This window comes from Mus pahari, chromosome 15 (assembly GCF_900095145.1).
Source record: "Mus pahari chromosome 15, PAHARI_EIJ_v1.1, whole genome shotgun sequence".
NCBI lineage: Eukaryota > Metazoa > Chordata > Mammalia > Rodentia > Muridae > Mus > Mus pahari.
This window is the reverse complement of record NC_034604.1, coordinates 58,709,574-58,731,938: the sequence shown is the minus strand read 5'-3', so window position 1 is coordinate 58,731,938 and position 22,365 is coordinate 58,709,574. Positions and strand designations below refer to the sequence as shown.

Here is a 22,365-nt window from a genome sequence, read left to right as displayed (position 1 = left end):
TGGTCCCTCCCCCATCAATCACTAATTAGGAGGTCAATGCCTTAATCCATTAGGCCACTGGGGCATCATCAATCACTAATTAGGAAAGTACCCTACAGGCTTGCCCACAGCCCAGTCTTAAGGCAGCACTTTCTCAATGAAGGCTCCGTCCTCTCTGATGACTCTAGCTTGTGGCAAGTAGACATAAACTAGCCAGCACACAGGCCACATCTAAGCAAAATCGGCATTAGCCTACATGTTACATTCTAGAAAAGGTGGTTGTGTTCACAGACAAGTCTAAAAAAAAAAATAGCATATGCTGATGGTGTGTGCCTTTTATTCCAGCAATAGGGAGTCAAAAGCAGGCAGAATACCGAGTTCAAAGCCAACTTGTTCTACATAGCTAGTTCCAGGTTAGGCCAAATAGTAATACCTGTAATTAAGTAAATACCACCACCACCCCCAACAACAACAGCAACAATTACAACAACAACAGGAACAAACACATACAGAAGAAAAACTACCACCAGAACAAATCCTGCAGTGGGTTTGTATTTCTGCCTGGTCTTAAAATTGCAGCCTGTAGAACTGAGGACATAGCACAGTGTTATAATGCCTGGCTACTACCATCCACAGTGTCCTGGGTTCAATCCCCAGCACAAGCAAAAAAAAAAAAAAATCACTTATACCTGTAATCCTAAATTAAACCACTTCTGGACTCTGACTGGAAAGCTTATGGCACAAGCCTTTCAGGCACATGTGGGTAGCTCGGGAATGAGAAGAATCAATCTTTTAGAAGCCGCTGCGCTCCCAAGGTTCAGCCAACACACACTATGAGAGGAAAGCCCATCCCAGCTTCCTGCAGCAAGTCTCAGAAGTGGATGCTGAAGGGACTGAGGTCTATGTATCCCAGAGTGGTGTGGGGGGCTCTGACCTACTTAGAAGGCCATCTAAGGCCAGGAGCCATAGGACTGCTAGTCCCTTAATCCTCACTCCAGGGGTTTTTGAGGTGCTAAAGGTCCCAATCTGGCTGGAGGCATCTGAAAATAACGCTCAAATAGAATCCCACTCGCCTACGCTCTATTAACTCAGAATTAGTTTATGACCTGGAAAAAGTTTGGACTCATGCTTCCATTTTTTAGACCCTATGACAAGAGATTGAGAAGAAGGTCAACCTCTTTAAGGGAAGACACTTTAGAGGCTCTGACTCACGACAACAATTAACACACTAATAATTTATCTAGGAGTTAAAGCAAGTACCGTTGTCTGGGTTGCTGGCCAGTCCTTATGAAAGCCAGACCCCCCAGGGAAAACTGAATATCTTCTACACTTCTTACCTTGTTCCTGAACACGTTTCCCAGCAAGTGATAGTAATAAAGATGTCACTGTGGTAACAGCAAGTCTTCTGGTGGCCGCCACCTAGTGTCCCTCAGGGTCTCCAGAACCTGGGAGGAAACAATCTCTTCCTTTCCGGCTGAATGCACTTTGTTGGGAAGAAGTCACAGCTCTACCTCAAGTGAACTGCAACCAACAACTACAGTGCACCCTGCTTATGCAACCTGTAGATCCTGATGGCTGGTCAGGGCTTGGAATACTAGTGCACACACCAAAATACAGATACAAGCTTCAGGGTGAGAGAGTCCTCCGAACACCACTGCAGAGAGGGGCAATAGCGCTGCTCCTATCGAGTCCAGACAGGCTGAGAAAGGTGGAGTAGGGCTCAGGGAGTCTATAGCATCAAGCCTCTTAGAATCCACTGACTGGCTCTTCCTAAGATTGGCATCCCAGATGCCTTAATGCAGTGATTCTAAACCTGTGGGTCATGATCCATTTGGAGGTATCCTGCAACCCTTAGGGGTCACCTAAGACCATTGGAAAATACAGATATTTACATAGCAAATACATGGCAAAATTACAGTTATGAAGTAGCAACAAAAAGAATTAAATGGTTGAGGGTCACCACACATGAGGAATTGTAATTAAAAGGTCACATCATCAGGAAGGTTGGGAACCACACTGCCTTAATGTATTTCACTAGCAACAGCAAGTGAAACAAGTTATAAACAAACCCTACCTCCATATACGTACACAAAGACTGGACTCCAATTACTTCTTCCACCTATCTTAAGCTATAAGATAACATCTCTAAGCACTGGGTGGGCAGTGTGGCTGTCCTCTAAGGGTTTCTTTATGAGGCCAGGAATGAGCAGCCCAGTACAAACAGCTCTGCAAACACAAGTTAAGAGAACGCTTGCTTCTGACTGAGAAACTTAGTGTAATCTTCAAACTGATTTCATTTAGCCACGCTCCTAGTGGATGCTTAGGGTAGCCAGTCCTTAGTGTGCAGAGCACCCTCACGGGAAGAAGGTCCTGAACATCAAGAGGACAGAAAGAAACTGAGGAAGCCGTCTCATAGATGCTTGTACCCCAAAGGGTGTAAGAAGACTCATCCTCACATGGGCGTGTGGAGCAGTGGTCCTCAACCTTCCTAATGCTGCAACCCATAATACAGCTCCTCATGGTGTGGTGACCCCCCAACCAGAAAATTATTTCATTGCTACCTCATAACTGTATTTTTGCTACTGAGTGGTGTCTCCGTTCCTAAGACCATTGGAAAGATGTGTTTTCCAATGGTGGTGACCCACAGGCTGAGAACTGCTGGTGTAGAGGGACCAGTACAAGAGGATCTTGGGACATGGACACGGCACAAAGGAAACAGGAATAGCCATGGGGGCAAAGAGCAGGCAGATCTTATCCGGAGCAAAGGGAGCAGGAAAAGGAAGGAAAGAAAGCAGGCTAAAACCGAATATATTTAGAACATTCTACCTGCAGCTTAAGGGAAGGCTGGAAATTCCTTTTGGATGTGGGTGGGCCTCTATCAGTTCTCTTAGAGCAAAATCTTCAACTAATGACTAACGGAGAGCCCTGAAACTCCAAGATTCTGCTTCCCACGTGCTTTCTATTCTTATTCTGCACCAATTAATCATCCCATTTTCCTCTCCCATTGGACACACGCCTATCCCTTTGCCTCCCCCTCCCCCTTCCCACATCCCTTCAGTTGAAACAACCCAAGCTCCCTAGGATTACAAAACAAACTTTCAAATATTATCACCACAAACATTTCCTCTAAATATAACCTCCGTCATGTTGAGAAAGGGCAAATATCTTTGCCAGGCGATCCTATTTCCCTTCCTTTCAGCCAGTTGTGACCAGGACTCATTGCTAGTGTTTTATGCAGGTTTGATCGTTCAGGATCCTACTGACCTACAATTGTCCAAGTCCTACCTGGCTGGTGATCATAAAACCACATTAGTTTACTGAATTAGAGACCGATGCTATAAACAGTCATATAACCTTGTCATGGCAAAGAGGTATATGTTTCTACAGAGGATTCTATATTGCCATAGCAGATCTTAGAGCACCTTGTGATTGTTGATAAAATAGTTAGATGTTCTTTAACACACACACACACACACACACACACACACACGAGAGAGAGAGAGAGAGAGAGAGAGAGAGAGAGAGAGAGAGAGAGAGAGAGAGAGAGAGAGAGAGAGAGAGAGAGAGAGAGAGAGAGAGAGAGAGAGATTGATTCTTTGTCAATACGTGTCTGTCAGTGTGGATAATCATGGAGGACAGAAGGTGTTAGATACCATGAAGCCACAGTAACAAGAGGTTGTGAGTTACTGAACCTGGGCCTGGGCCTGGGGCCTGACTCCTTCCTCTTCAAGATCAGTGCATTCTCTTAAATGATGAGCCATCTCCTGGGCCCCCAGTCCAAGCCTTGTCCTAAGCTGTTCCTATCCCATTGGATATTTGCATCTGATTTACATTCTACTCCATCCCTGGTAGGAGGCAGGGTTCCTCTTTTCCTTGCCTTTTGTTCTTAGTCTCTCCATTACCCCTCACTGCACTCTACTGAGTTTCAGAGCTGGGAAACTCGGATTTTTATCTGAAAACACCAAATGACTTCTTCTTTATAACAATGCATGGTATATTCTGGATTCCCGGCTTTCTACATGTGACCTCTGCACCCTTCAGTCAAGACAAAGACCTCTTAGAGGATGTGTACGCTTACCTACACCTAATTTGAAAAAGACTGACCAAAGCTCACACATACATGCAATTCTCTTATGTCACTGCCTGTCACTGTAGACACAAATACTCATCAAAGCCACAAGAATCACATTTGTCTGTCTAAATGCGCACTGATTTGGCTGGCATCATCGGGTGATAACCCCGCCCTGTGGAGATGTCAAGGCGCCCATAGCATCACAGCATCAAGAGACTTCTCCTTATCCCTTTGCATCATACATAAACAATTTGCTTATTAAGCAAAGCCCATAAACAAAATAAACACTATAAACAAATCACGCCTGGAGAGTGGAGGGCAGGCAGACAAGGTGGCTAAACCTGTCATAAATCCAACTACACTTCGCAACGTGCGAATGCTGAGCTTCACTTAGGCCACCGTGCAGCTCAAAGCAATGGCCATTTCACAGTTCTACAAGGGGGAGGCTTGCACCGGGCTGACAAGATTGACGTAAATCTTAGAGCTAAGGGACTTCTTTGTATTCTCAATAAGTCACAGTACATAGCAGTTATTTTTCGAATGTTATGGAATTTTAGGGTCTGATTCACTAATCTTCCCAGACAGTCTAGCAAGACTGGATTTATCTCAGTGATGACGATCAAGTGGAAAGCTTATATAATTATATAAAAATTTACTTACTTTAATTATATAAAAAGTAAAAAGAATTTGGGCAATGTTTTTATCAGCCATAGTTATTCTAGCATTTACTAATCTGGGTGCAGCTAGCATATCATATGGGGGAAGGATTATCTGTTTCTCAGTATTAAGAGTCGTCTTTTTTAAAACAAAAGCAACACTTCCCGTATTTGTATGTTTATCAACACAGGACGACAGTATACTAAAACCTTACACTCACAGTGTGGAACACACTTATCAACTTAAGAATCCCGCCACTTTCCAAGACTGGCCTCCTGAAATTGCAATCCAGAGACAAGCAATACTGGATCCTACAAACCACGACAATTTCATTACTTGCATCACTTTAGCTGGCAAGTCTGTTGGTGAGTAACTTAAGGAGTAATTGACGACCCAGGTTTTAAGTACACACCAAAGAACATCAGTTATCAATAAGTTTGTGCTCATGCGTGCCTACCTCATGGTGGCCATAGGCGAGGCTGTGGAGCTAACATGCTTCTATGTGTACATAGGCAATAATTAGACTACTGTGTGCCTTCAGTGTTCATGGAGTGCTGGCTCCAGGACACGCAGGTGCTCAAAGCCTGTATGTCCTACTATGCCACAGTATTTACTATTAAACTCCTCCGTGGAGCTTCTGCCATTTCTACATGACTTATTATACTCCATACCGTATCAGTGATATGGAAAATAGTCTTCCGGTCTTATGAGGGGAGGATAACAAGGAAGAAGGCTCTAGACATGTTAAATATAGATGAAGTTTTCTCACTTACACATTTTCGGAATTCTGCTGAGTCTCTGATTGCTCGAAGCTGTGGATCTGGAACCACAGATGTGAATTCTACAGAGAACACATTCAGGAAAGAAAGCCAGAACCACCGATTCGGATTCTACGGGGACGCATGCACGCACGCACGCACGCATGCAGTAAAGAGAGCTGGGGCACTTATCACACAAGAGAAGTATGGGACTTCCAGGGTGGCTAGTGAAGACAGGCTGAGATGAATGCGTGAACTATCTAAAAAAGACCCCTCAGCGAAGGGGCCAGCTCCAGGCGAAGTCTGTGCGGTACACAGACAGCAGGCTGGAGGATGGATGCATGGGAAGAAGGTGAGAATCCATATGTTAAAAAGAAGTTTGTATTGTTCCTGGTGACCAACCACTGCTGTGTCTCCTCCTGAAGGTAGCATCAGATGAGGGCTTCTTCATACCCACTTCTTATAGGAGGCCCCTTGGAACCAACAAGTCAGGGGCAGGGCCTGACATCTGTCTATCTAACAAGCTCTGCTACTGGGCCATGGTCTGCACTTTGACCAGTACTTCCTTAGACTCAAACCTAGCCAAGGCAGGCAGAGGGAGGTAGAAGAGAACAGAAAGAATACACTTGCTGTGGTAGGCATGGAGTGGGGTATGTGTGAAGGGAGGATCAGGAGACAGGAATCGGACAGCTTCTGGGTCTCATGTGCAAGCCCTCTCTAGTCTTCTAAACAAGGGGCAGGGACCAAGTTTTACAAGCAGAAAGCTACCTCTTCTGTGAGGCTCGGCAGGCAGAGTGGGGAGGAGCTTAGTGTAGCTCTACAGAGGTAGGCAGAGCTTAGTATAGCTCTGGAGAGACCACTTGTTTCCAAGATGAGAGGGTGTGTGACTAAATCCCACCAGAATGCCAGAAGAACACCCGCTCAAGGCTGTTTATTCCAGAACACCAGCCACACCTTGGGAATCACTATGTCTACCAGAAGAGGGCTGGAGTACTTTATGTGCATTCAGTACACATATATGCCGTTCATGTGATAAAAAGGAAGCTGGGTTAGGTCAAAAGAAAACAGAAATGTTGGACGGAAACATTGCCGAGAGTCAATTCTTTACAAGTCAGCCTTGAATGATAGTAACAGGCACCTCTGGCCCTCTCAAATACATGGAAAGCTACCCATGTGGGAAGCAAGTCAGTGTTCACATGAAGGACATCTATCAACGGTGGTTCTAATTCTCCTACTTGTTCAGTCAGACCCAGTCTGATCAGGTCATCAAATGTCTTCTCCGGGTCTGAGATTTACCATAGGTGTCTCTGGGTACAGGCAGGCACACAAAGGCACCTCCACCATTATCCCATTTGCAGAGCCAGTTTAATCTAATTAAGGAGTCAAGAAGCACACTCGTGAACATTTTAATCTTGAAGATTTCTAAGAGCAGGCGGCATGACAATAAAAGGTGTCAGAAATGAGTGCACGATTAACTGAAAAGTGAATTAATTAACAGGCAAAGTTGCCCTAAGAACCGAAAGGAGGGAGAGAAGAAACACGTCAGAGAAGATTAGAAAAGGAAAGCTAACCTTTGGGAGCCGGCTCCTTCATCCCAAAGGGGGGCGTCTTAGACTGAATTAGCTCTAAGATCTGAATCTGCTTCTAGAGCTGCACGTCAGCCTCCACTTCACAGTGACAGCCACAGACGTGTGCCTGTCATATCCCTACCGTGTGAGAGATGAGGCCCAGGCCCATCTAGAGATGCAGAGCCCACAGTCAGATCTCCCACTTGCTGCTTCTCTCTGTGCCAATGAAGCCCCACTCCAAACAGCTGGTGCAAGAAATTGTCAAGTCAGGGCAGGGCATGTAGCTCAGTGGTAGAACAGTTGCCCAGAGGCTGCAAGGCCCTGATTTTCAACCCAAGTATCACACACATACATGAATGCACATGCATACACATGCAAACATGCATTAAAAAAATCAGGTAATTATTTACTATACTTTTATTAATTATCAAGCTTTATTAAAATAAGGTACTTTGCTAATAATTTGAATTGGAAAGACACTTTAAAAACTTTTTACTTTTATCTATCATCTATCTATCTAATCAATCTACCTATCTAGTGCATTTGTGGGCCCATGGTTGCCACAGCAAGCATGTGGAGGTGAACAGACGATTCATGGAGCAAGTTCTCTCCTTCTACTACATCAGGTCGTGGGGTGGAACCCAGGCCATTAGGCTTGGCAATACGTACCAAAGCCATCCAAAGCCATCTTCCTGTCAAAGACACTTTATTACCCTGAGCTGTATCGATGACAGCTCTTTTTCTTTATTAACTATGCCCAACACACACCCACACACCACACACACACACACACACACACACACACACACACACACACACACAGAGCCTGTTTTACTCCTTATGAACAGACCACCCAGACATATTCTTTAAAGCCAGGCTCTTAACCCCAGCACTCCAGACACTCTGGGCTAGATGTACGTGATCAGAGGCCTCCTGCACAAACGCAAAAATGAAAGCAGCAAGAAGCTCCAAGCCACAAGTGCCCACCCAGTTCCCACCAACGTCTTTTCCCCCAAACTGTGACAACCAAAGAAACTACCACATGTTGGTGAACGGGACAGAACCACCACTATTTGAGAACCGCTTTAAGCAGCCGAGGATAAGTTTACATACCAGAGTTCAATGTGAATGAAAAGACTAATTTAAAAAAAAAAAAATCCTGGTTGGGAAGTGGGGTCGGTGAGTAAAGCACGTGTTGCACAAGCACAGGACTGGAGTTTGGCTCCGTACAAAAAAATAAAGTTCTGTACTGAATCTTAGCCCTCCTTCAAGTCAGAATGAGGGGAGGGGAGGATCCCCAGAAGCTAGTGGGTCAGCTAGTCTGGTGCATACATTGATGAACAAGAGACCCTCATTCAAACTAGGTGGAGGGGGACAGGTGACATCTGAGGATGTCCTCTGGCCTCCACATATGTGTTGTCACACATAACTGTGCACGAATGCATGCCCCCCACACTGAAAATAACAAAATAATTCAAGAAGCTCTTTATTAGAATACACAAACCAGTGTTTATCTATAAAACACAGTCACTAAAGAACAAAGATACAAAGTCAACGTTTTGCCTTCGGCTGCACTGAACTATGATGCTCTCTAGCTTTTGTTTATTTTGATGTGTTGAGACAGTGTCTCGGGTAGCCAGGTTGGTCTTGAACTTGCGTTGTAGTCAAGAATGACCTTGAACTTCTAATATTTCTGCTTGCACACCACAAATAGGAGAACTCTAGAGAGACACCACTATGTCCAGCTTTATTCCTGCTTTAAAAAGAAAATGCCTGCAACACATACACTGTAAATTCCCTAGTAACAAAGAATTCAGGTTAAAAAATCATATTTAATCCTACCTACCCCGTGCTTCTAGGATAAACATCGGAGGCCCAGCTAGTGGTCAATCCAGCCTGTGTGAGGCAGAACTTGGCCTGAGAAAGAGCGGAGATGGCTCATGATGGACCTATGCACACCCTGCCGCAGACGACCACACAGCTCAAGGATCATTTGGCCACCATAATTGCTGCTGGCCCCATTCTCTAAAACACAATTAAAGGTAGGGAAAAGGGACAGATGCCTCTGGACAGGGTACATGAAGTACATGCCTTATGTAAATTTCTCCAGATTTCATACCTGCCCTTCTGCTGCTTTAGAGAGGTCAGCCACAAGAACATCCACACTCAACAGAGACCAGTGAGAAACACACTCCCCAGTCAAACCTGACAGACTGCGGACTGAAAAACAAAATGACCTAAAACTAACCTTAATGAATATCTTTCAGAAATCACAAAGGGGGGGGGAGTCTTATTTGTTACTAATAAAAGCTATTTTTAACCTTATTTTAGGTATCACTGTGGAACATAAAGAAATCACTGGTGCTGTCCTTAGGTCAGAAAGAAACACTGCCATGCATTCTCCTTGCCCTATAAGTACAAAGGCTATCAAGACAGCCCTGCCATTTACTGAGACTGTCAATCAAAGATGAACAAGAGCAGATGGCAGCCACGATGCCTGCGGGAGACCTCGGGAGACCCACATGCAGATGGGGACACACAATGATTTAATACCACTCTCATCTGCCACCACCCTGCCGCCTCCCGGGGTGCCTGTGGCCCTCAGGACTACCCTGCTCCTCCCGGAGCTACCTGTGGGTCCTCTGGCGGGCAGCTTGTAGCTGCTGTCCTCTCTGGCATTTGTTGTTTGACCTCACCTGAATCACCCAGGAACAAGCACAGAAGACTGGCTCTGCCCAGTTCCCACAGGTGGGCAGGTGGCTGGCAGGGAAGAAGTCCCCAGAGGAGGGTATGCAATTCCACTTGAGCAGTCCCAACCAGGTTCCAGTCATTTACCCTAGAGATCATTAACCAGGTGCTGGAGCCTCTTGGCAAGAAGCAAGAGTCTGGAAGTTGAAACAATGTTACCAAACACACAGTTCGAATCACCAGTGTCCAGGCAGGAGAAGAAATGAGGTCACCCCTGGCTAGGGGAATAGGACACTGATTTCTTCTGGGGTTGCCAGAGTCTATTTGCTCTTCCTGCTCCATTTTGGGGGGACAAACATTACCACAGGTGCAGAGCAGCTTATGGGTCAGGGAATTATGCAGATGAGGAGTGCTAGGGTTTTTATCTCACCAATTTTCAAATGTCTTTGTGTGTGTGTGTGTGTGTGTGTGTGTGTGTGTGTGTGTGTGTGTGTGGTGTGGTGTGTGGTGTGTGGTGGTGGTTTCAATCTCATGTCACCCACCAAAAGAACAGTGAGTCACTATAGTAATTCAACCGTTCTGTTTGCCCCACATCAAAATGCCCAACACGACATAATTTGCAAGGAAAATAAGTCACCGTGAAGCAAGAAGGGTCAGAAGTTCAATTTCACACATTACCAAGGCCCGTGGTTTTGAAGATTCCTGACAAATGTTTTGTTTTCTGGCATGTTTAAACTACCCCAAGGTTAACTTCTTCCTTTTCGCTAACCCAGGAGACCACACGTGCTCCATCTCAGCCTTTCTGTAAGGGTCCCGTTGATGGGTATGTCCCCCAAATGAATCCTTGTCCTGGGCTTCCATTCAGGGTTATATAATTCCATTTTCCTCAAATCATTTATTTGTCATATAACATGTTTTGTGACCAAATTGAGCGCTCTCTCTCTCTCTCTCTCTCTCTCTCTCTCTCTCTCTCTCTCTCTCTCTCTCCATACTGCAAGTGACCTCATGGAAAGACAGCTTACTCCAAGAAATTAATTCCTGTATTTTCCTAAATGGCATTTATGTAAGTCCTCTGTGACTTAGACTATGTAGCTTAGAATAGTTAAGTATAAAATGTCCATCGCACATTCTCTGAAAGAGGACAACAGTCCCTCTTCTGAAGACTGAGAACCGTGAGACGCTGGTGAGAAAGGACTGAGTCGCCGGGCACCTCGCTTCTCAGTATAAAAACTTCCTGACAGGACGCCTCTCTCCACACAAGAGCAAAATGATAAAATCTGTGAAGCTCTGTGAAAGCTAAAGTTGGGAGCCATAGGACTTGTCCCCTCAAGTTTCCTATGAAGGTCTGTGACAAATCGCATCCTAGGAAGAAAGTCTCCAGGGATCCAGAAACATACGTATCCTGTGGCAGCCAGGCGACCACACCGGCTATGCTTTAAATCGGAACAAATTCATAATGGAGCCTAAAAAGAAAAGATCTGTCCTTATTTCAACTACCAAATTTCTGAACTCTGTGTGACAGATCCTTTCACTGTGTCTATTTTTGACATTTCAGGAAAACAGCAATGACAAATGCATCATTTATTCATGGGGAAGGCACCAGAGAACTATCCGCATAATCATTTTTTGTGCTGTACAGTGGGAAGAAGCTGCAGGCAAGATGACACAGGTTAAGCACATAAGGAATGGGAAAAAAATATGCTATATTTTTGATACAGGTATCAAGGCTAAAAATATTCGATGAGCACTTTAAGCGAGAGGAGGTGTAAGTGCAAACACTCCCCTAAATTCTAGCACACGTAGGTTAAAGCTCACAGATCCACAACAGGAGACCGTTCTGTACAGACCAAGAAAGGAGACAGAGCCTTTGCCCACACTTACCAGATTCCAGGAGAACCTCCTTTAAAAGGGAGAGAGGGAGAGGAAGGCTGGTCTAGATGCAGATGGTTGGTCTGTTTCCCTTAACAACAGCAAGAATGGAAGAGGAATCCTGGTCTCTCCAGTTTCCCTACCGGCAATCAACAGCCTGGAACGGGTGGGCGGAGCAAGGTGCTGAGAGGGGAGGGCTCTGTAGCTACTGCCCAGGTAGAAGCCCAGCAGAGCCTCCCACCAGGCAGAGACCCCTGAAGCTGTGTAGAGCTGGCTGTGCTGAGAGCTGTCTGGGCTAGAAGCTGCTGCTGCTGCTGCTGATGCCTGCCTGTCTCAAAGCGTGAGCGAATTCAAACGTGGGGAAGACAGAAACAGCTCATCCCAGAGGAGGCCTGGCCAAACACTATAGGCGGAACTTGGTGGATTCCAGAGACCTAGAGAATAACTCCAGCTCTGTAATGCTGCCCTGCAGCCAAACTGCACCTTGGAAGTTAACAGCCGAGTTTTAAGACGCACATACAGTATGCCGCAGGTGACCTGGAACCTCAGGGTCTCTCAGCTATTTGGAACGCCGCCCTTTACAACGAGTGACACAGTATATGGGAACAAGGAAGGACAGCCCTCCAGACTGTTTCCTAAATGACCACAAAAAATGTTAGGAAGAATAGCTAAGGGAGCAAGGACGCCCTCACTGGACATTTGTCATCCCCATAACGACCAAATGAACTTTCATTTTTATTCACTAAAACCAGCTGGCTTTTGGCTTAGTGACACAGAGCATATTCTAAACCACCCTGATCCTTGGCAAGGGAAGCCCTGAGACCTCCTTCCTGCCCTGTGCAGAGCAGGGAAGCCCTGGTGTTCTTGAGAACAAACAACATTCCACCATCAAGGCTGCTTTTAACCCCTCTACACTTTCTTACCCTTTAGCACTGAGCTACAGCCTTCAGCCAGCCCCGGCTACTTCTTTCTGCCTCCCTCAATGTGGAGACAGACTCAAGAGGCATAGTGTGGGCTGCCTGAGCTCGTGCCTAACAGGTGCAAGACCCTGGCTTCATCCCCAGCACTGCTCATTAAACGAATCCATACCCCAGTGCACGTTTATTAACACAGGATGTTATTTTCTTTTCACCAATGTCTCCAACATGTTGGAGGCACTGGTTTTGAAATTCAGTTTTGAATCCAATGGTCAAAAAGAGAGAGCCCATGACCCCTCAGACTCAACCTTATCTAGGATAACCAGGGGCAGCCCAAGATAGAGGGGAGGGCCTTGGCCCAGGGCTCAATGTAAATTGCCACTTGAATGCCAGTGTCATGGTTTGAGTATGCTTGGCCAAGGGAGTGGCACTATATGGAGGTGTGGCCTTGTTGGAGTAGGTGTGTCACTGTGGACATGAGCTTTTAGACCCTCACCCTAGCTGCCTGGAAGCCAGTCTTCCACTAGCAGCCTCCAGATGAAGATGTAGAACTCTCAGCTCCTCCTGCACCATGCCTGCCTGGACGCTGCCATGCTCCTGCCTTGATGATAATGGGCTAAACCTCTGAACCTGTAAGCCAGCCCCAATTGAATGCCATGCCCTTATAAGAGTTGACATGGTCATGGTATCTGTTCACAGCACTAAACCCTAACTAAGACATCCAGGACCATGCTCCATTTAAGGATCAAGAATATAGAGAGATGCTGACAGCAGAGCCTGGAGTCTTTGCCCGCATGCTTCCCTCTAAGAGGCTTGGGATCAGGCTGGCAAATGGTACTACTCTTTAATGATGATAATAAGGAGTTTAAGAGGATTCTTGATCCTACCTGGGCCAAGAGATCACCATCCCCATCTGCTGGTGGCCCTTGGATACTGCAGTCATGAACCCTGCTCCACCTTCAATCCACTCTAGAGAGGCAGCCATGGAATTCCTGTGTTGCCACAAATACTCCCTGACGGCCAGCTCTGCTGCTCAAGGACAACCTTCAGATCTTATTTTCAACCTTCATTATTTTCCCATACACTTAAAAATATATATTTTTCTCCTCCCCTACCTAACATCTGGGAGTGTGGTTATGAAACAAAAATTCTTAGCACACAGGGAGAAAACAGAAATGAGCGCCAGCATGCCCCACACATAGAACAGAAAGAGACACAACATCACTGAGAGGGAAAGAGAATTACCAAGCACACTGAAAAAGGCAGCTGAGGATTCTGAAACGACCAAAGAAGGGAACACCTCGGGACTGGGCCCTATAGTGTGTGTGAGTGTCAAGGTCCCTACAAGTTGTTCTGTGCAGCTGGAGGATGTATTATTGGCAGCCAGTCACATTTAAAGCAACGTTCCTAACCATGTCTCCAGGGTGTGCATTCATGCCTCTAGACTATTCTACATCCAACAAGTTATAAACTATCAATAGTTTGTATATGCTTGGCCCAGGGAGTGGCACTATTTGGAGATGTGGCCTTGTTGGAGTAGGTGTGTCATTGTAGGAGTGGGCTTTAAGACCCTCACCCTAGCTGCCTGGAAGCCAGTCTTCCACTAGCAGTCTTCAGATGAAGATGTAGAACTCTCAGCTCCTCCTGCACCATGCCTGCCTGGATGCTGCCATGCTCCTGCCTTGATGATAATGGACTGAACCTCTGAACCTGTAAGCCAGCCCCAATTGAATGCCATGTCCTTATAAGAGTTGACATGGTCATGGTGTCTGCTCACAGCAGTAAAACCCGAACTAAGACACCAATCTTAGGAGAGGGGGTGTAATTACCAGAAGTGAGGACTATGAGAAAAGATGACCTTAGAAAACTTATGTTTAAGAGATGCCACTGAGTCAAGTCTCTTACTCGATGCTATGATTTGTAAGAAAGCAGCAGGGGAGAGTACAGTTTCCTAAGCAGCTGCCAGGAGACTGGCAGCGATACAAGGGACCTGAGGTGGGGGGAGGCATCTGGTGTCTGGAGTGTAACAGACAAGGATGCTACTGAGTGCAGTGAGGAAGACGGGAATTGTCAGGACTTCACACTGAGGAAAACATCTGTTTTGTAACCTCATCGCCACAGTGGACTGGTTGTATGTTAGTGCAGATACAGGAGAAATCTCATTCATAATAAGCTTAATTTTATCCTAGAACAATCCAGAGGTGAATTTCAGTAGCTCTGCATTCCATTCAGAGTATACAGAAAAAGTAACGCCAAGAAATAGCTCATTTGTAAAAGGGCTTTTTGATCAGTAGGTCCAGTTCAACAATGGTCTCCATCTCTGCAGAAAAACCCTTCTCTGATGAGGGGTGAGAGCCACACCTGTTAAGAGTAAGTATTACGAATGTAGCTCAAGGTCATACTGGTTTGGGAGGTGAAGTAGGTGCCCATCAGCTGGTTAGGTTTACAGCATGAATTCCGTCCTACTGAGTGAGTCTTAACTCCCATGAGGCAGCTGCTGGTCAGCGCCAGCATGTAAGGGCTCCTATTGCATCCTGGGATAGCTTACCATCCTGGCTCCTGTTGTGGTTCATAGGTATCACTGCTGGGTAGGACTCCTGGTCCCTTGGTCACTTTCTCTCTTGGCATCTTGGAGAGCACCTTGCAGGACTGTGAAGGCTAGTCTTCAAGAGGAGGCAGATCTAGTTTGATTCTTCCAAATCACTATATGCATAGATTTATTTGAGTATATGTATGTCTGTGTTAGTGTAAGAATAATAATAAGATGAAACCATGAGTTTAAGAGGAGCCACGAGGAACCCAAGAGGGACTGGAGGAAATATATGCAAATGTATTTGTAAATATATATATGTAAATATGGGACATACTTAAAATTATAAAAAATAAAAGATTAAAAAAGGATGAATGAAGAAGAAAAATGAAATATAGCTCAGCCAGGTGTGGTGATGCCCACGTAAGAGGATTAGATTCTAATACATTGACAACTTGAAGCAGGGAGACTGAGAGCATCAGGCTAGGCTATATAACAAAATACCACAGAATGAGGAGCAAGGAAAGACCGCAGACACCTGTCCCCTCCTAAGTGTGTATATATTCAAAGCCTTGCTTTCCTCTTAGCCTCTAATACTTTCAAAAACTTGCAACCAACCACAGGTTCATCTGCAAGGCCAAGGCCATGACACTGGCTGCAGTGCCGAAGAATGACAGCATGCACCAATCAGTTGTTCAAAACAACCAGACATGAAGCCAACAGCAAGACTACAGTGCCATGAGCCGTGGGTAGCAATGTATACAGCCTAAAGCAAGATCATAAACTCATCTGAAACATTGTAAGATTGGGGGTGGAGGAATGGCTCTATGGCTTGGTTCCCTCAAAGGAATTCTGTAGAGGCTCTAGAGCGTAAACTTTACCGATGATAATATTGTGCCCTAGTAAAAATGTTGGATACGTGTATGGGTCTGTACATGTCAAATTCCTTAAAAGACAACGGCAAAATCTATGTTCATGGGCTGAGTGCGACTCAGCAAGAGCAGTGAACTTCTGAAGGCACACACCTGTTCTCTTCATCCAAGCTACAGAACGTGACTAAGTTTCAGTCGGCATGAATCTGGGTCTACTAAACTCAACCAGAAGACAGAGACAAAGCCGGGCATGGTGGCGTACACCTTTAATCCCAGAACTCAGGAGGCAGAGGCAGGCAGATTTCTGAGTTCGAGGCCAGCCTGGTCTACAAAGTGAGCTCCAGGAAACCAGGACAGCCAGGGCTATACAGAGAAACCCTGTCTCGAAGAAGAAAAAAAAACAAAAAAACAAAAAAAAAAACAAAAAAAGACAGAGACAAATTCCACTGGGTGGCATCACCACCAACTAATAGGACAGAAAGCAACAATGGTTGTGTTTGGTTTCGGTAGAAAGCAGAAATATAATGGAGACACAGACAAGCGAGTCAAAGCCGGCCAGCGACTACCACTGAAGTAAGGGATAACCTGTCAAATAATTAACCTGATAACCTAGGAATTAGGAGACCTGAGACTCAATCCTAATGATAGCTCCGTTTAAAAAAAAAAAATTTTTTTTTTCTTTTTGTTTGTTTTGAGACAGGGTCTCTTTATGTATCCATGGCTGTCCTGGAACCTGCCATAGATCAGGATGGCTTTAAACTCATGGCTAGAATTAAAGGCATGCACCCGAAAGCCCAATCCAGGCTCCAAGTCAACGCCTTAATCCTGTTCTGCGCAGTTTGATCCTGAACTTGATTGTTTCAACTTGATAGCATCTTATGCTACTAACCATCGAATATGCTCCCATCTCGGACAGACACCTAGAGAGCCACCAGTTCCTAGGAGTCTAGTGAACGTGAGTGAAATGCGTCTGGGATGAGGCATACCGAAATATACTCTTGTAGCTGTGGCACTGTTGGGAAGATATTCTCTAGCCCCGTTGTATTGTTTCTACTTCTATGGTGTAAAGGTTATTACCTGTGGTTTAGAGTTAGGTCAATGAGGGAAGAAGAAGCCCTAGGACATTCTAAGGCTGTAGGGTTCAAGGTGGGAGCCAGCAGCCAGCCAGTGCTGAACTTTAAAGACAAAAGAGCCTGCTGCCTTTCAAACAGCAGGCTTAGAGCAGTGAGAGAAAGGCAGCAGAAATCTGATGTGGGCTTTAGGAGGTCTAAATATAGGCATCTGCAGCGGAGTGGTTTCTTTGGGGAACGATTTGAAGGATTCTCAGGAGTTGTTAGCTGCTCACTGCACAGCAGAGGAGGATAAAGGCTTCCCAGGTTGTCTGGGAGGATTGGAAACCCAGAGAGAAGCCCTGGGAAGGTGAAGACACATCTTTTGTTCCCAGTCCTCCTGCTGGACAAAGGGGACTGAGAGAGAGAAGGTCATGGCTTGGTTTCTGATTCAAGAGAACAGTACTGAATAGGAGCCAAAAATTGATCCCGTGCTTCTGTCCCAACACAGCAGACTGGAAGAAAATCAAGGCATGCCTGGTTCTCTGATAGAAAGACCTGGATTTGTCTACTAACAAATGTAGATTGCTTATACAAAGAGACCCTCTCCTGTAAGACAGTAGAAATGTACATTTGCACAATAACCATTCTCCAAATGGCAGCTGAGGCCGCTGGGTTGGTGCAGGTGGTACAACAAACCAACACTGTTCCCTGGAAAAGGTCAAGAGGTGAACAGGACTTGAGAGCAGTAGCAGTGTTGTGCAAATGTAGGTCATGCCAGAGTCAGGGGTGCAAGTCTGACCCAGCTGTTTCTGTAACTTCAGAGCTCTGGGGTAACAAGTGTCCTTTCCAAGCCTCAGTTTTCCCAACGGCAGAGCTGGGTGCACTGTGGCTCCTGACCCCAACTACCTGTCTCTTATTTGAAACTGTTTAAGTCTGTTTCTGGGACGAGACCCCAGTGAAATGTTTTTTCAATGGTCTCGGTGAGTTCTACTGTGGAGTCAGACTTAAACATCAGCAGTCCAATGTGCAACTCGAGAGGTCAAGTTCAGTATACACACCTAGACTTCTGTCTGTCCTAACCATCAGCCTCTACGACTGACTCTGATGGAGAGAACTCAGCTGAGGGCCAACCCAGCAGGTGAGGTGGGCAGGGATACTCATTTCTGAGCATAGGCTCAGTTGCTTTTCAATGGACATTTCTCATTTTTAATCTCCTCTATCAATCAAGGAACAGTCATTCCTGCCCACCTCTCACTGGGCACCTATGACTATGTATCTGTTAGAAAAATAGAATGGACAGGCTTGATCTGATGGTGTAGGTAAGTGCCCTTGTGACAAACCTTCCACGTTGCTAGAGGCTGAACTCACTGACACACCTACCCTGTGACAGTGATCTAACTATTTGTTCCTTCATTCCCTGTCTGTGGGGAGCATATCGAACACCATGACCCTCTGATGATGGAAAGCCATCTCCACTGGAGGCAACACTCTTACCTGCCCAGTCTGTCTCTCCCAATGCTCTGAAGATCTTCCCTTACTAGGGTACTGGTCTTCTTATAGATTTATAGACCATGTAACACATTAAGGAAATCAGCTCTTCTGTGACAGAACCCCGCAGTAGGCTCTCCGGTATGTTTTGGTTTTGCCATGAATTCTTTTTCTCACATGTTCACCAGTCAGTCTGGTAGTCACACCTTCTCTGACTGTGTTGTTGTCGAGATGAACAACTTGAACTTCTTTAAAAACTTTAAGGTCAGGGGCAAGGAAGATGGCTCAGGGGATGAAAATTCTTGCAATGTAAGAATGAAGACCCAAGCAGCCTTTGGATGAAGACGTAGAACTCTCAGCTCCTCCTGCACCATGCCTTCCTGGATGCTGCCATGCTCCTGCCTTGATGATAATGGACTGAACCTCTGAACCTGTAAGCCAGCCCCAATGAAATGTTGTTTCTTATAAGACTTGCCTTGGTCATGGTGTCTGTTCACAGCAGTAAAACCCTAACTAAGACAACATGGAAAATCAAACAAACAAACAAAAAAAACCAGGATAACCGAAACAATCCTCAACAATAAAAGATCGTCTGGGGGAAAAAAAAAAAGAACGAAGACCCAAGTTTGATTCCCAGAACCTGTGTTAACGAGCCAGATGTGGCGGCCCATACTTGTAATTAATCCCTGTGAGAGTGGAAAGGGACAAACGGAGCCCTGGAACTTGGTAGCCAGACAACCTGGATGAATGGTCAAGGCCCAGGACCTAGTGAGATATGTTGTCTCAAATTCAAGGTGGATACCTCCTAGGGAACAGCACCCAAGGTTGACTTCTGTCCTCCAAAAGCATGTGCACACATATACATGGAAACCTGTACACCTGGGAACACACACACACACACACACACACACCCATAAGGTTGGTAGATATTATTAGCTTTAAAGAATGCATTGTGGGAAAGGAACTGGCCCTCACAAAAACTGGTTCCAGCAGCTTGATGGGGCAAGTGAGCCTAATCTAAGACACTGTGTTTTGAGTGTTGATCACCTCTGTCTTGTCACAGTGAAGGCCTCCCTACTTTGACAACTTATGTCCCTGTGCAGGTTTGCTCTGTTTCCCTAATACAAAGAGCGTGACTGGAACTGTGCACTCCTGGTACTGACGCGTAACCCAGTCCTCCGTCTCTGAGAGGCCAAGGGTTCCCCTGCAAGAAAAGGTGCAGAGAGGCTTGGGAATCCTACCCCAACACTTTATGAAAAAAAAAAAAAAGTTTCTAGACTGCTTCTGCTGGTCTGCCCTGTGCCTAGCAGGCTCTGGGATGAGTGACAATGTCATGGTACCACCTGGCTCCACTGTACACTCAGAAGCACCTGAGCAGGCTGTGGCGGATGGGGAAACCGCAGAGTGGTCTTGGAACTTTTGCCATACATCTGAGCGCAGCAAGTCCTGATGGAACGGTGGCAGCGAGACCAGAGCTCCCACCGGGACCCACCCCAAGCCCTCCTAGCAATATCCCTAAGCTCCAAGACACAAGCCCCCCCTCAGCCAGGCAGTTGTTCCTGTTGCAACTATTTTTCCCAAGAATCCTTTGACTCCAAAAGTTAAAACCGAATAAAATAGGCTACAAAGACACAAGTTAAACAACTAAAAATGATTAAAAATAGTGTTTCTCCTTGAGATCTTTAAGTTTTTCCTTTCAGGGCTGGAGAGATGGCTCAGTGATTAAGAGCACTGACTGCTCTTCCAGAGGTCCCGAGTTCAATTCCCAGTAACCACATGATGGCTCACAACCATCTGTAATGGGGATCTGACGCCCTCTTCTGGTGTGTCTGAAGATAGCTACAGTGTACTCACATACATTAAATAAATAAATCTCTTTCTTTCTTTTTCTTTCTTTCTTTCTTTTTAAGTTTTTCCTTTCACAAAGCTATAGTGAATCAAATTAAAGCCAGAGTGACTCAAGTGTGGAGAAGCAATCTGAAAAGATGCCCACAGGTGTAAGAAAGAATAGACTGTAAGAGCACCCCCAGGTCAGCTCTAAGGGAACATCTAACCAGGCATGCAAGGTACCCGGAGTGCTCAATCACTATGCTGAGCGCAAGAGCCTGTGCTTCCACCAGCCAGATGCACACTGAAGGATGATACACAGCTTGCTAACTCCTACCTTTAAAAGTGCTATAAATGCCAACTTAAATGCCATCCTCCGGGCAACCACTGGCACGAGGGCCAGCTGGCATCGTCTAAGCACCCTCTACTTGGAGCATCTTTCCTATGGGAGACAGGTTTCTCTAGGCAACCCAGGTTGACAGTAGGAGATTGGTCCAGCGGGAAGAGATGGGATGGTCTTTCAATGTAGTTCCCCTTGAAGTTAAGCCAATCACTTCAGAGATGAAAGCAGTGTTCTGAGCAGGCATGGACCTTGCCTGGGGTCTCAAGAGGCTGGCTACTGGAGCCTTGCTCTATTGGATGCTTCCTTAAAATAACACTGGCAGCTGGTTAAATTCATCAAGACAGACATTTATTTCCCACAGTTATGGAGGGAACAAGGCCAAGGCCAGAGCAACAACACCCACGGTCTGCACAGAGTTGCAACCTCCTGCTTTAAGTATTCTGTCACCTTGTAAAAGAAAGCGCCCTCCAGAAAGCTTTAGAATTCTCCCACGGGGAACTCCCCAGGTTTAATCACCTTTATCTAACCTGCTCTATGAATCCTGGAACATTATCGGTATTTGAATTTTAGAAAGAAAACATCATACCACAGAAATGGCTTACCTCTGTGAGACTGAGGGAAACGGCCATAAAAAGCCTATTTCCTGCCTCATGCATGTCTACTGAGATATTCCCAGCATACATCCCTTTCAATATCATAAACCATAGGTAAGTTTAACACGAAGACCATTCATTTCACATCTGTGTTAAAAAAAAAAAAAGTCTTAGGACATGCTAACAAACACTCTTTTCTGAAGAAAAGAGGGACCAGATGCCTTTCTTACATGGATTCTTGCAAAGGTGGCTCTAGTTCTTGCGATGTCCACCCAAGTTCAGTCTTGCCTGCAGTATTTATAGCTAAACCAAGGACATCGACATTACCAGCCACCCACTTACTGTTTTCAAGACATTGCTCTATCTAGCTGGCTCTGCTGGTAAAGGCACGGATACCCAGAAGGACAAATCTAGCAGGAAGCAGGTGGAGGAGACTGATGCTGCGGACCTCAGTGATGGATGGCCTACAGCGATAAAGGTGTGCCACCCTCTCTAGACACCTGACCTCTGCTTCACAGCTAGGTGACACCCAGCACATTTCTGGTGGCCTAGCGGAGGTGACAGGAAGCACCATACCACTGACACCTTAGCTTAGGTTTGTTTCAGCTTAGCTGAGATCACTTGAGCATTTTCATTTATTTCTGTGTTCACTCGAGGGGCCTGAATTTTCTCAAGGGCAAGAAAATGTTTGTATTTATACAGTGTTAACAGCCATGGGGGGAGGGGTGCTGTCTGTAGTGAAAACATTATCGTACAAGAATGAACTGTCTTCTGATTAAAAACAGGCATGTTAAAAATGTATTCGTTCCTAGATCACTGGGCAGGTGGTAAGTAAGAACTGTAACCGCAGAGCCAAAAATAAATGTTAATGCCTACAAAAGCTACTTTCCCATCATCCCAAATAGCTTGAGTCCTTCCCTACTTCCTGTCCCACTGCAGACATGCCCGGCCTGCCTCTCAGCTGTTTCTGTCGGTGTTTAAGCCTTTAAATGGTGATGGTGGTGCTATACACCTTTAATCCCAGCAGAAGTAGACAATCTCTTGAGGACAGCCTGGTCTACAAAATGAGGTCCTGGATAGCCACTGGCTACACAGTGAAACCCTGTCTCAGGAAAAAAGTAGAGGAGGGGAGAGGAGGGGAGGGGAGGGGAG

General features: G+C 45.7%; 1 protein-coding gene across 9 annotated transcripts in view; it reads right to left on the bottom strand.

Moving 5' to 3' along the window:
• Positions 1-22,365, bottom strand: part of Nedd4l (NEDD4 like E3 ubiquitin protein ligase) — a 320,649-nt gene that overhangs the window by 175,347 nt on the left and 122,937 nt on the right. The window contains exon 1 of one of the 9 annotated variants that reach the window (XM_021214593.1): positions 11,604-12,069. The exons of 5 other annotated variants lie outside the window; for them this stretch is intronic. The gene's annotated coding sequence lies outside the window, so the exon portion shown is untranslated. Of the gene's footprint in view, positions 1-9,730; positions 10,719-11,603; positions 12,070-22,365 lie in introns of those variants that run through there. 3 more of the 9 variants (XM_021214595.2, XM_029547167.1, XM_029547165.1) reach the window with 3 other exon arrangements.